Below are 12,004 nucleotides of genomic sequence, written 5' to 3'. Positions count from 1 at the left end.
GCAGGATATCACCTGAAGCTTTATCAGAAGGAGCACATGTTGATGTCAGGTTATGCAAATCGAGCCACTTCTTCTATGTAATGTTTTCCCAATTTTCTCCTCGTTAGTCCTTTCCCAGCACCATAACAGGTCAATCTCCAGAAGAAGTTACTAGAAGAGAGACAAAAAGAGTAAGACTTCCAGTAGGACCTCTAAGACCAATGTGTCCTCAAAGGAGTCCATGGCCATCTAGTTTTTCTTGTGGAGTTTGGGCACCAGGGGCCATAGGACACTTACCTGTGATCACCTACATGCTTCCAGGTCAATCTGGGTCTTTCTGTGATCTTGGCACCCCTCATGGGATATCCTGAAACATCAATAATGGAGCCAAATCCCCAAACCACATAAATCATAGGGAAAGAGTGATGGCTCATTAGGGTAAGTACTAGTCTCAGGAAAAGTGATTACAGACTGTCACCAGGCTGCCCCGTTAAGGGAATCACGAAACCTAGGCTGCTGGAAGTCTGAGACATAAAAGGAAGAGAAATAGCAGCTACGGCTGGGTTGGGTTCAAGGTAGAGCTCTCCGACCCCCTACCCACATGCCCAGTATTACGTCCTCCCATGTGGGTAAGAGTCTTGTTTTAGGGTTGCTGAAGCAACCTAAAGGTTGTCCCAAAGGACAGCAATGTCTGTCCTTTCTGCACCGCACACCCACAAGGGACAACCCAGATGCAGTGGTCCTTCCAGTCTTCGCTCTCTTTTTTACCAAATTTTAAGACAAAATTGAGATCATAGAGCACTTACAGCACATATGGATTTCCTTCATAGTTTATAACATATTTTCCTGCCATTGTTTCTTGTTACTCATTAGCAGTTTAGTGTCCCTGTAGAGTTTCACTGTAAATAAATAGGGAGCCTAATGTGGTCAACCAGTTCTCTGTTTGGAGGCATTTACGTTCTTGGCTGTGTCACCTTTGTAGCGTACCCTATCATTTATCAATATAAAAATAATTAAATTTGTTCCATTTAATGTTCTTCCCCCAAATCCTATTTTATACGATTTTAATATTAGCACATATGGATGGGCTCCCGTTGGTTACATTAACCTGCACCATCACTTCCACTATGAGTGTGTGTGTATGTGTGTATATTTGTTACTGAGATATATACAGAGAGAGAGAGATTCATTTTGTTAACAGCTCATGGCTTAATTTTTTTCCCCTTAATCTGAAATTTTTTTGATAAAGATTTTAAAGCAATTCTCATCTATTATGATGTAAGTTATATATACCGGTCTTTGTTCTGTCGACTTAGCTTATGGTTTCTATTTTCACTGCTTCCTGGTTATTTCTCTTCTATTTTTTCTTACTATAGTAATCAAGTTTACTTCCCCCCATTTATGATTTTTTAAAATATTTTATTTATTCATTAAAGAGAGACAGAGAGAGAGGGAGAGGCAGAGGGAGAAGGAGAAGCAGGCTCCTCGCTGAGCAAGGAGCCCAATGCAGGACTCCATCTCAGGACCCTGGGATCATTACCTGAGCCAAAGGCAGAGGTTTAACTGACAACTACTCAGACATCCCATCCCCCATTTATGATTTGGAAATTACATACCTTTGTGTTTTTCACTTGAGTTTACTTAATTTACAATGTAAAGATCTATGTGGATACCATTTCTTCATTAATTAAAAAAAAAGCTATGCAAATAAAACATAAGTACATTTGCATTTTTACACATCAAATAAGACTAAATATGTAAAGTGAAAAGTGAGTTTCCTCAATCTCATTGCTCCCCCCAGAGAACCACTGCCCTAACTCTGAGTATTTATCTAGACTTTTCTGTGTGTGTGTGTGTGTGTGTGTGTGTGTCTACAGATTTGTAGATTCTTGAAAAACACAGAAAGGATCAATATACATTAATTAAAACTTGCCTTTTCATTTAATGATGTGTTTCTCTGTAAATAAATGGATACAGGACTGGATTGGTCCTAACATACTGTCCTCTGTCATAGCTGTCCGTGAAATAGATTTACCTAATTTATTTAACCACTCCTCTGCTCATAGGTATTTAAGTGGATTCTGACTTTTCACTTCTACAATGCTTTAATAGAAAAATATTTTTATATCTATCTTTGTGCACCCCCGCAAATATGGCTATAGTTCATACCTGGAAGTGAAATTACTGAGTCAAAAAAAATATGAACACTGAAGTTTTTGATAGCTACTATTAAATTATCCTCCAAAATGTTTTACCATTATACACTTTCAAAAACTCGATGGGAGTTACCTGTAGCCTAACATCCTTACTAGCTGGCTTTTAACTAGCTAAAGGTTTTGCTATGTGATGGCTGAAAATGATATTATCGTATTGCTTTAATTCATAGCTCACTGTGAGGCAATGAATCTTTCTGTGTTTATTGACCATTTGGTTCTTTCTGTGAACTTTGTGTGCTTTTATTTTACACTGTGCTGCATGTACTTTGCCCATTTGTCTGTTCTATTATTTATCTTTTATTAAGCAGCTAAAAACAACATAGATTTATTATCTCATACTTTCTGTGGGTCTTATTCATCTTTTTGCATGTTAATTTGTAGGCACTCCTTGTTTTACGGGTCTTTATTCTTAGGCTGTTACATATGCTGACATTATACAGTCACTGAGCCTGTGGCCTGATTTTTATTTGTTTAGAGTGATGTTTGTCCTACAAAAGTTTAATATTTTGTGGTAATCATATATTTGAGCATCTTTTTTTTTTCCCAAAACTTCTAGGTTTCTGCCTGCCTTCTCTACTGCTCAATGAGAAAGTCTGTAATTTTTAAGTTACTTTTTAATTCACATTTTAAAATTTACATACAGTAACATTCTCTCTTTGTAGTATTTTTAAAATATGAATTTTTAAAATTCATAAGCCAAGTAACCATCACCGCAAACAAGATACAGAACAGTTCTATGGGTCCCCAAATTCATCCATGCCTTCCTTCCCACTCCCAGCCAGTGCCAACCACTGACCTGTTTGCAAGGATTTCTCATTCTCATGTAAATGGAATCATAAAGCATAAGGCAGATGGGATTCATACATGTTGTTGCATGCATTAGCAGTTTGTGATTTTTGCTGAATAGTATTCCATTATATGGACGTATCACAGTTTGTTGATCCATTCACTAGCCAAAGGGCATTTGGGTCTCTTCTGGTTTGGGGATATTATGAATAAAGACATTCTGAACATCACATAAAGGTTTTGGGCAAACGGAAGTCTTCAGCTCTCTTGGCTAAAGACCTCAGACAGGGACTACTGGATCCTGTAGTAAGTGTGTGCTTAACAGGATGAACCATCGAGCTGTCTTCTAAAGGACTACTATTTTGCATTCCTACCTGCAGAGTACAATAGTTCCAAATGCACTGTGGTGCATTTGTTTTTGCATTTGTTTTGTTATTGTCAGGTTTTTAAAAAATAATCTAATAAGTGTATAGTGACAACTCATCGTGGTTTTAGTTTGCATTGCCCTTAACTAATGATGGTGAGTATCTTCTGTTGTATTTATTTGCCAGGCATATGTGTTATTTGTTCAAATCTTTTGTCTGTTTTAAGAAGTGGGTTATTGGGACGCCTGGGTGGCTCAGTTGGTTAAGCAGCTGCCTTCGGCTCAGGTCATGGTCCCAGCATCCTGGGATCGAGTCCCACATCGGGCTCCTTGCTCAGTGGGGAGCCTGCTTCTCCCTCTGCCTCTGCCTGCCATTCTGTCTGCCTGTGCTCGCTCTCTCTCCCTCTCTCTCTCTGATAAATAAATAAAATCTTTAAAAAAATAAAAAGTGGGTTATTTGTTTTTTAGTATTGAATTTTAAAAGTCCTTCATATATTTTTTTTCAATACAAGTCCTCGGTCAGATATATACTACGCAGATACTGCTTCCAGTCTGTGGCTTGTTTTCTTATTCTCTTAACAAAGTCATTTGCAGAGAAATTTTTAATCTTGGTAAAGTCTAATTTGTAATTTTTTGTTATTGTCGCTATGGATCATGCTTTTTGTATTAGCTCTAAGAAATCTCTGCCTAACCCAAGTTCACAAAGGTTTTTTTTTTTTTTTTTCTGGAAGTTTTATAGTTTTGGATTTCATATTTAGGTCTGTGAGCTATTTTTCATTATTTTGGAATAAGGTGAAAGATCTGAACTGAGGTTGAGTTTTTGCGTATGGACGTCCGATTGTTTGGACGTGCATTGAAAAGACGTCCATTGAAAAGCAATTGAAAAGACTCTCCTTTCTCCATTGAATTGTGTTTGCACCTTTCTCAAAAAGCAGCTGGCCAATTCGATCTATTTCTGGACTCTCTCTTCTGTTCCATGAATCCTCTGTCTTCTTACCACATCACAGACCTACCCTGTCCTGATCTCTGTAGTTTTATAAAAGCTCTTGAAATCATATAGAATGAGTCCTACGATCTTGTTCTTCTCCTCCAAAATGTTTGGTTATTTTAGCACCTTTGCCTCCCCACATTAATTTTAGATACGGTATCTAACAAAAATAATAATCCTACTGGGATTTCAATTAGTCTTGCATTGATTGAATCCCCACATTAGTTTTGGAAAAGTTGGCATCTTCACAATATTGAGTCCTCCAGTCCCTGGAGACGGTATTTTTTTAGGTATTTGCTGCCTTCCGTCAGTGTGTTATAGTCTTAATTACACAGAAAATACAGATTTTGTTAAATGTGTACTAAATATTTCATTTTGAAGAGGTACTAAAATGATGCTATTTCGGGTGATAAATAATACTGTTTAATTTCAGTTTTTATTTTTTTTCCCCTGTGAGTATACAGAAATACTATTGATTTTTGTCTATCGACCTTGTATCCTGCAATCTTACTTAAATTACTCATTAGTTCTAGTAACTTTCTGGTAGATTCTTTGGGATTTTCTAAGCAGATGATCAGGTCTGAAAATAGTTTTGTTTCTTCCTTTCCAAGCCGTATATGTTTCCTTGCATTATTGTCCTCGCTAAAACTGCCTGTGTAAAGCTGAGTGAAGAGTGACTATCCTTGGCTTGTTTCCAATCTCAGGAAAATCATTGGTCTTTCATCATTAAGTTCAATGTAGTTTTTTTGATAGATGCCTTTTATCCAATTAGGGAAACTCTTTTCTAATGCTCATTTCCTAAGTTAATTTTTTTTAAAAGATTTTATTTATTTATTTGACAGACAGAGATCACAAGTAGGCAGAGAGGCAGGCAGAGAGAGAGGAGGAAGCAGGCTCCCTGCTGAGCAGAGAGCCCAATGCGGGGCTCTATCCCAGGATCCTGGGATCATGACCTGAGCCAAAGGCAGAGGCTTTAACCCACTGAGCCACCCAGGCACCCCAATTTAAAAAAAAATTTTTTTTTAATTGAAGTATAGTTGACATGAGTTTTCTAACTTTTTAATCATGAAGGGATTTTGAATTTTGTCAACTATTTATTCTACATCTACGGAGATTATTAATTACCTCAGCACTTTAAAATTTTTATGCTTAGATCCCTAATCCACTTAGAATGTATTTTTACATTGTGTGTGGAAGTGATTGAACGTTATTTTCACCCCAACAATTAACTAATTGTTGAAACTGTTAAATACATCATCTGTCACTTCACTCATTTGAAATGTCCCTTTTATCATCCACTGATCTCTCATAAATACATGTTTCTGGACCATCTCTTTTGTTCCGTCAACTTACTGGTCTATTTCTCTGCCAGTCTACAGTGAGTTAATTACCAAAGCTTGGTGATAGTTTCAGTATCTGCTGGAAAACACCACTCTTACCATTTTTCTCTTTCAGATGAATTTGAATCAGCTTGCCAAATGCCATACAGAAACCTGTTGATACACTGTTCAGGACATCCTTAAAATGATAAATTTGGGGAGATTATTATTTTATAGCCCTGAGCCATTCTGTTAAGAAGCAGTATGTATTTCTCTGTTTACTCAGCTCTCTTGTATGAACTTCAATTCTATTGTATGCTTTCTTTCACGAATACCTCTAGTCATCTTACCAATAACTTCTTTTTTTTTTTTTAAGATTTTCACTTATTTATTTGAGAGACAGAGATCACAAATAGGCAGAGAGGCAGGCAGAGAAAGAGAGAGAAGGAGAAGCAGGCTCCCTGCCAAGCAGAGATCCTGATGCGGGGCTCAATCCCAGGACCCTGAGATCATGACCTGAGCTGAAGGCAGAGGCTTAACCCACTGAGCCACCCAGCTGTCCCACCAATAACTTCTTTTTAAAGATTTTATTCATTTATCTTACAAAGAGAGAGAAAGAAAGAGAGAGAGAGAGCGCGCAAAGGAGGGGGAGCAGCAGGCAGAGAGAGAGGGAAAAGGAAGCTCCCTGCCAAGCAGGGAACCTGATGGCAGGACTCGATCCCAGGACTTTAGCATCATGACCCAAGGTGAAGGCAGATGCCCAAATGACTGAGCCACCCAGGCACCCCATCTTACCAATATCTAACCAGTTCAAAAGTTTCTCAGATGCTTTTCTTAGATTTTTCCAGGTAGAGGAGATATCACTTGTGCAACATGACAGATTTCTATCTTTCTTCCGATATTCATATCTTATTTTTTTGCCTGTTTTTTTCCCCATTATTGCATTTAATGGACATCTAGTTCAATGCTAAATGGGAGTGCTAGGAGCTATTGTTCCCCATTTTAATGGGAATGTTTCAAGTATTTCATGATTAAGCATTGTTTGTTGTAGATTTTTGGTAGAAACACCTTTTCAAATGTAGAATGCTTTATTCTATGACCCATTTACTGAGACCTCCTTTTGAAACTAGGCATGTGTACTGCATTTTATTAATTCTGTTTTTGGTGGGTACCTATTGAGATAATCTTTATCTCTTCAGAGATACAATGAATTCTATTAATGTATTTTCTATTTTCAGACAACTCTACCTCTCCTGGGATGAGCTCAATTTGGGCATGATGCAGTATTCTTTTAATATCTGCTAGATTTGATATGCTAACAATTGATTTAGAAATTTTATATTTATGCTCATCAGTGAAATTAACTTTTTTTTTTAAGATTTTATTTATTTGACAGACAGAGATCACAAATAAGCAGAGAGGCAGGCAGAGAGGGAGGGAGGAAGCAGGCTCCCTGCTGAGCAGAGAGCCCAATGCAGGGCTCGATCCCAGAACCTGGGATCATGACCCGAGCCGAAGGCAGAGGCTATAACCCACTGAGTCACCCAGGCGCCCCCAGTGAAATTAACTTTTTAAAAAATCTTATAGTCATCTGATTTTAGAACTAGGGTAATATCTACCTCTTAGATGAATTGGAAAACTTTCAATCTGTCTTATAGGCTAGAATCATTTATATAATTTGAAAAATATCTGTTTCTTTGTTTTGGTAGCTCTAGATTGCAAAACTACTTGGATCTGGTGCATTTTTTTAGTAGTTTTTAAATGATTTTTCCATTTATTTTTAGGTAGTTGGTCTATAGGTTTTCTCCTGCTTCTTGAACCAACTTTGGTGATTTGTACTTTGATGGATCAAACATTTCATCTTAATTTTAAATTATATTTATTTAAAATTATACATAGCAATCATTCAGCTTTTTCTACATTTCTTGTTCCTTCCATTATTTATATCTTTTCCCCCTTAATCTGATTCACTAAGAATTCATTTATTTTAGTGGTTTTGACAAAGAAGTATAATTGGTTTTAGTAAAGAAGCCCCATTTTTAAAAATTTCACTAATTTCTATTATTATTCTTATTCTCTTTCCTTTTATTTCTTTGGGTTTATTTTTCCTATTCTTTTTCTGGCTCTTGATTCAAATGCTTAGTTTGTTTATTTTCACAATTTCTGTTTTCTACAAGCACTTAAAGCTGTAAATCTTTCCATTTGTACCACTTTGGCAGCACTCACAGATCTTAAAATGTAGTGTGCTCGTTTGTTCATTCCTAAGTAGTTTGTAATTTCAATTTTAATTCCTCTTTAATCCAAGTTAATTAGAAGTGTGTTTTCTCATTTTCAAGAGGATAGAGGGTTTTTTTTTTGGGGGGGGGTTTTGTCATTTACTATTTTTTTGTTAAATTTATGCTTGTGTCAGTGAATGGAGGTTGTACAATTTCTACTTCATAGAATGTATTGAAATTTTCTTTGTAAATATCCCGTGTACATACATATATGTATGTATATATATACATACACACACACAAAATATATATGTATATATCTCCATTATTTCTTTCTTTTTTTTTTTTTCAGTTTAGTATCTTTTATTTTTAAATTGTTTTCTCAATTTACATTTTTTTTCCAATTTATTTATTTTCAGAAAAACAGTATTCATTATTTTTTCACCACATATCTCCATTATTTCTTGAGTACAAAGTTTCTTAACAATGTTCATGGAATCCTCCGTAGCCTTTTTTTATTTCTCCCGAAAATATTTATTTTGTTTTCTTTGTTACATCTGTTTGTATTAATCAGTCATTTTGTTGTAGGAGTTTTAGGTAGACCACATAGAGCTCTTTAAGGTTTGGGGCTTCTCTTTCTTTCCCTTTCCAATCTGAGGGGCTCTATGTTCTCACAGTCTTAGTAAATCCACTCACATTGTGACAACTGACACTTTGGGCTAATTTTTGCATCTTACTTTCGTGTTCTGTTTACCCTCCTTTGTTTTATTTCTCCTCTTCTCCCTCTCCCTTTTCACTGAATTGATGACATTTTCCTATTTAATTTTCTTTTACAGTTGGGAAGCTATACATGCTACTTCAGTGTTTCTAGTGGTTACTCTCATTCTTAAACTTGTTTTATAAAATCCATATCTTCAATTAATGACTCCAACTAACCTTCTCTCAGAATAAGCTGAGAACCTTTTCACACTTTTCCTTTTCTCCTCTGCCCCTGCTACCTCCCCAGTAAAGATCAGAAGAGTTTTTAATTCCAGATTGTCTCCCCCTCCCTCCTCCCCTCCTCAGTCAACAATGATTTTAAATTTCACCACAAGTTTTGCTGTGTTTTGTGTCCCTCATGTCTCCCTCTTTGATTCCTTTTTCATTTTCCTGAAATACACTGCTTAGTTATTCTTTCAGAGAGGGTGCTTAAGTGGTATATTTTCTGAACCCTTACATTTCTGCAAGTGTTTTTATTTTGCTTTCGCACTTGAATGATGAGTTCACCTGGGTATAGAATTCTAAGTTCAAAATAATTTTCCTTCAGAACCTTGAAAGCTTTGCTCCATTGTCTCCCTGAATCCACTCTTGCTGAAGAGAAGTTTTCCTTCCTAATGGCGGGGGATGTCACGCCCTCCTCTCCAGGAACCAGGGGGGCCAGAATAAAAGGGACTTCCAACAGGACGCCCCCAGGGCTGCGTCAACAGTCCACGCCACTTCTTCATCACTGATGCATTTAGCAAGTATTTTTGTGCAATGTAATGTTCCGGGCTCTGTACTGGGATTTGTTTTGAAATCAAATGTTTCATGCAAGCAGGGAAGTGTGGAGACTAATATAGCAAACAGGAGTGGACCTGCCATCCTTAGGGACAAATCTTATCATTTTGCCTTCTTTACTTCCGGCTTTCAAAAAAATAAATCAAGGACTAAAGAACTCATTGAAATCCCATTCCTTTTCCTTCTGCACCAGAGATAACTGCCCAAGATGTGGTGTTTATCATACCCACTAATGGATTATACTTTTAATATATGGATATACTATGGATATTCATGACTAAACAATATATAATAACTAATACCAGTGCTGACTACCTGCCTACAGAGGATCTAATTACATTATATATATTAACTAGTTACATTGTCACTGCAACTCAGTGAAGTACCATGCTATTACTATCTCCTTCTATAAATGAAGAGAAGTTACTTCATCAAGGTCACATGACAGCTGACGGGCTAAGCCACTGCCCCAGAACTTGGCATCCTGGCTGTAGGGTTTGTGCTATTAACAACTATAACATGCTAATTTGGTAATAATTTCCGTGTACTTAACCTTTGTGTAAATGCTAATCATATTTGACACATTCTTCTAAAATCTTGGGTTTCTTTCCCCTGCCATATTTACTGAGCAGAAAACATTGCCCATGATCTAGCTCATTTGGGTTCACCATTTATTTTTATATACTACCAGATAGCACTGCCTTGCATTTCCACAAATCTGTAGATTGCTTCAAAAATCTGCAGCAAGTGCTACACCGAACATATTTGCAGCTGTTTCCTACGGCCAAGGGCAAGCATTTCTCTAAGGTGTATTTCGAGGCACGCAATTTCTAAATCACACTAAGTCACAGGGTATGCTCACTGTCATCTCTACAAGTTGTCAGGTTGGGGCACCAACTTCTATTTCTCCGTGTGAAAGGAGAGGGTCCTATGCCTCGTGCCAGGATTTGATTCTGGCTTGTTAGACTCCACACATATTGCTGAACTATTGGGCTATTATACTGTAGGACCTTCTATCACCCACTTTTTCTTTTCTGTTTTAATACAGAACCCTCAGTTGGGCTTTTGCTCTCGGTCTCATTACGTAAAAATATTTACCAATTATTTACTATGTGCTAATTCTTCCTGTCGATGGTTATTTTTTAAAGCCCACACGCTGCAGGCACTGAAAAGGATTTGAAATTAGTCCAATAAAGGCTCACCTGTTTTTCATAAGGTCGTGTGTACTTCACTTAGACTTGTAAGTTAACACCAGCCTGAATGTAACAGGCAAGGAGTCCAACTGTGTCTAAAAGAAACCTGACAGCTAAGAACACAGGCGTTTTTACTAAGAGCTGAAATCAAATCTAAAACAATAGATTTAAATTATTAGATTGTGTAAAACAGAAAAGACTAAATTTTTATAGTTTAATGCTAAATTTTAAAAATACTTAATGTCTCATTCTACTAAAAAAAAATTATACAGATAATTATATGTGGCATTTTGAGAAACTCTACCAAGAGTTAGAATTCCTATCCTCCAGAAATTACATATAAAGATAAGTAATTTTTTTTTTAATATGGGGCTTGAGCTCACCACCCTGAGATCAAGACATGAGGTGATGGGGTGCCTGGGTGGCTCAGTGGGTTAGGCCACTGCCTTTGGCTCGCATCATGATCTCGGGGTCCTGGGACCAAGCTCCGCATCGGGCTCTCTGCTCAGCGGGGAGCCTGCTTCCCCCTGCCTCTCTGCCTACTTGTGATCTCTCTCCCTCTGTCAGATAAATGAATAAAATCATAAAAAAAAAAAAAAGACATGAGCTGAGATCAAGAGTCAGAAGCTTAGCCAACTGAGCCAGCCAGGTGCCCCCAAGATATGTAGCTTTTTAAAAACATCATTTATTTTATTGCTCAGCCAGAGATGGAACTTCCAACTGCAAAATCTTCAGCCTCACAAATCTGACAGCTGGTTCAGCATCTCCATTTAAAGGTCCACATAACATCTCAAAGTCTCCAAAACCAAACTCCCACTTTCCACCTCCTATATCCTACTTCTTCGAAAGTGTTCTTCATCTCAAAACAAAAAATATATATATTTTTTTTCTGGTTGCTGGACTGCAATTCTTGGAGTCTTTCATGAGTCCTTACCTTCTTTTCTATCCTGCATTGAATACCAGGGCAAGCAGGGATCCCACATACTCACTGCAAAAGACATCCAGACTCAGACCACATCTCACCACCTTCCCTGCTACCACTCTGGTCTAAAGCACCATCCCCTTTTGCTTGGACTTCTGCAGCAGCTAACTGACCACTCTCCTGCTTCCACTTTTGCTCATACTCTAGCCTATTTGCTGCACAGCCAGCAGGGTAAACCTCTAAAAAAGTAATTCAGATCGTGTCACAGCTCAAAATTCTAAGACTTGCCATCTCTCTTTCATGGGTTGATAAGGTCCTATATGACTTGCCTTCCATCCGCCCAGATCCCTGAACTCATTCATCTCTTACCATCTCTTTCCCTTCACTTACTCTGCTTCAACCTTGTATTGGGCAAAAATAATGACTCCCCAAAGAAGTCCACATCCTAATACCCAGAACCCACAAATATGATACATTCTTCTAGT

This window comes from Neovison vison, chromosome 4 (assembly GCF_020171115.1).
Source record: "Neovison vison isolate M4711 chromosome 4, ASM_NN_V1, whole genome shotgun sequence".
Taxonomy (NCBI): Eukaryota; Metazoa; Chordata; class Mammalia; order Carnivora; family Mustelidae; genus Neogale; species Neogale vison.
The sequence above is the reverse complement of the archived record's forward strand: the minus strand, read 5'-3'. Positions refer to the sequence as shown.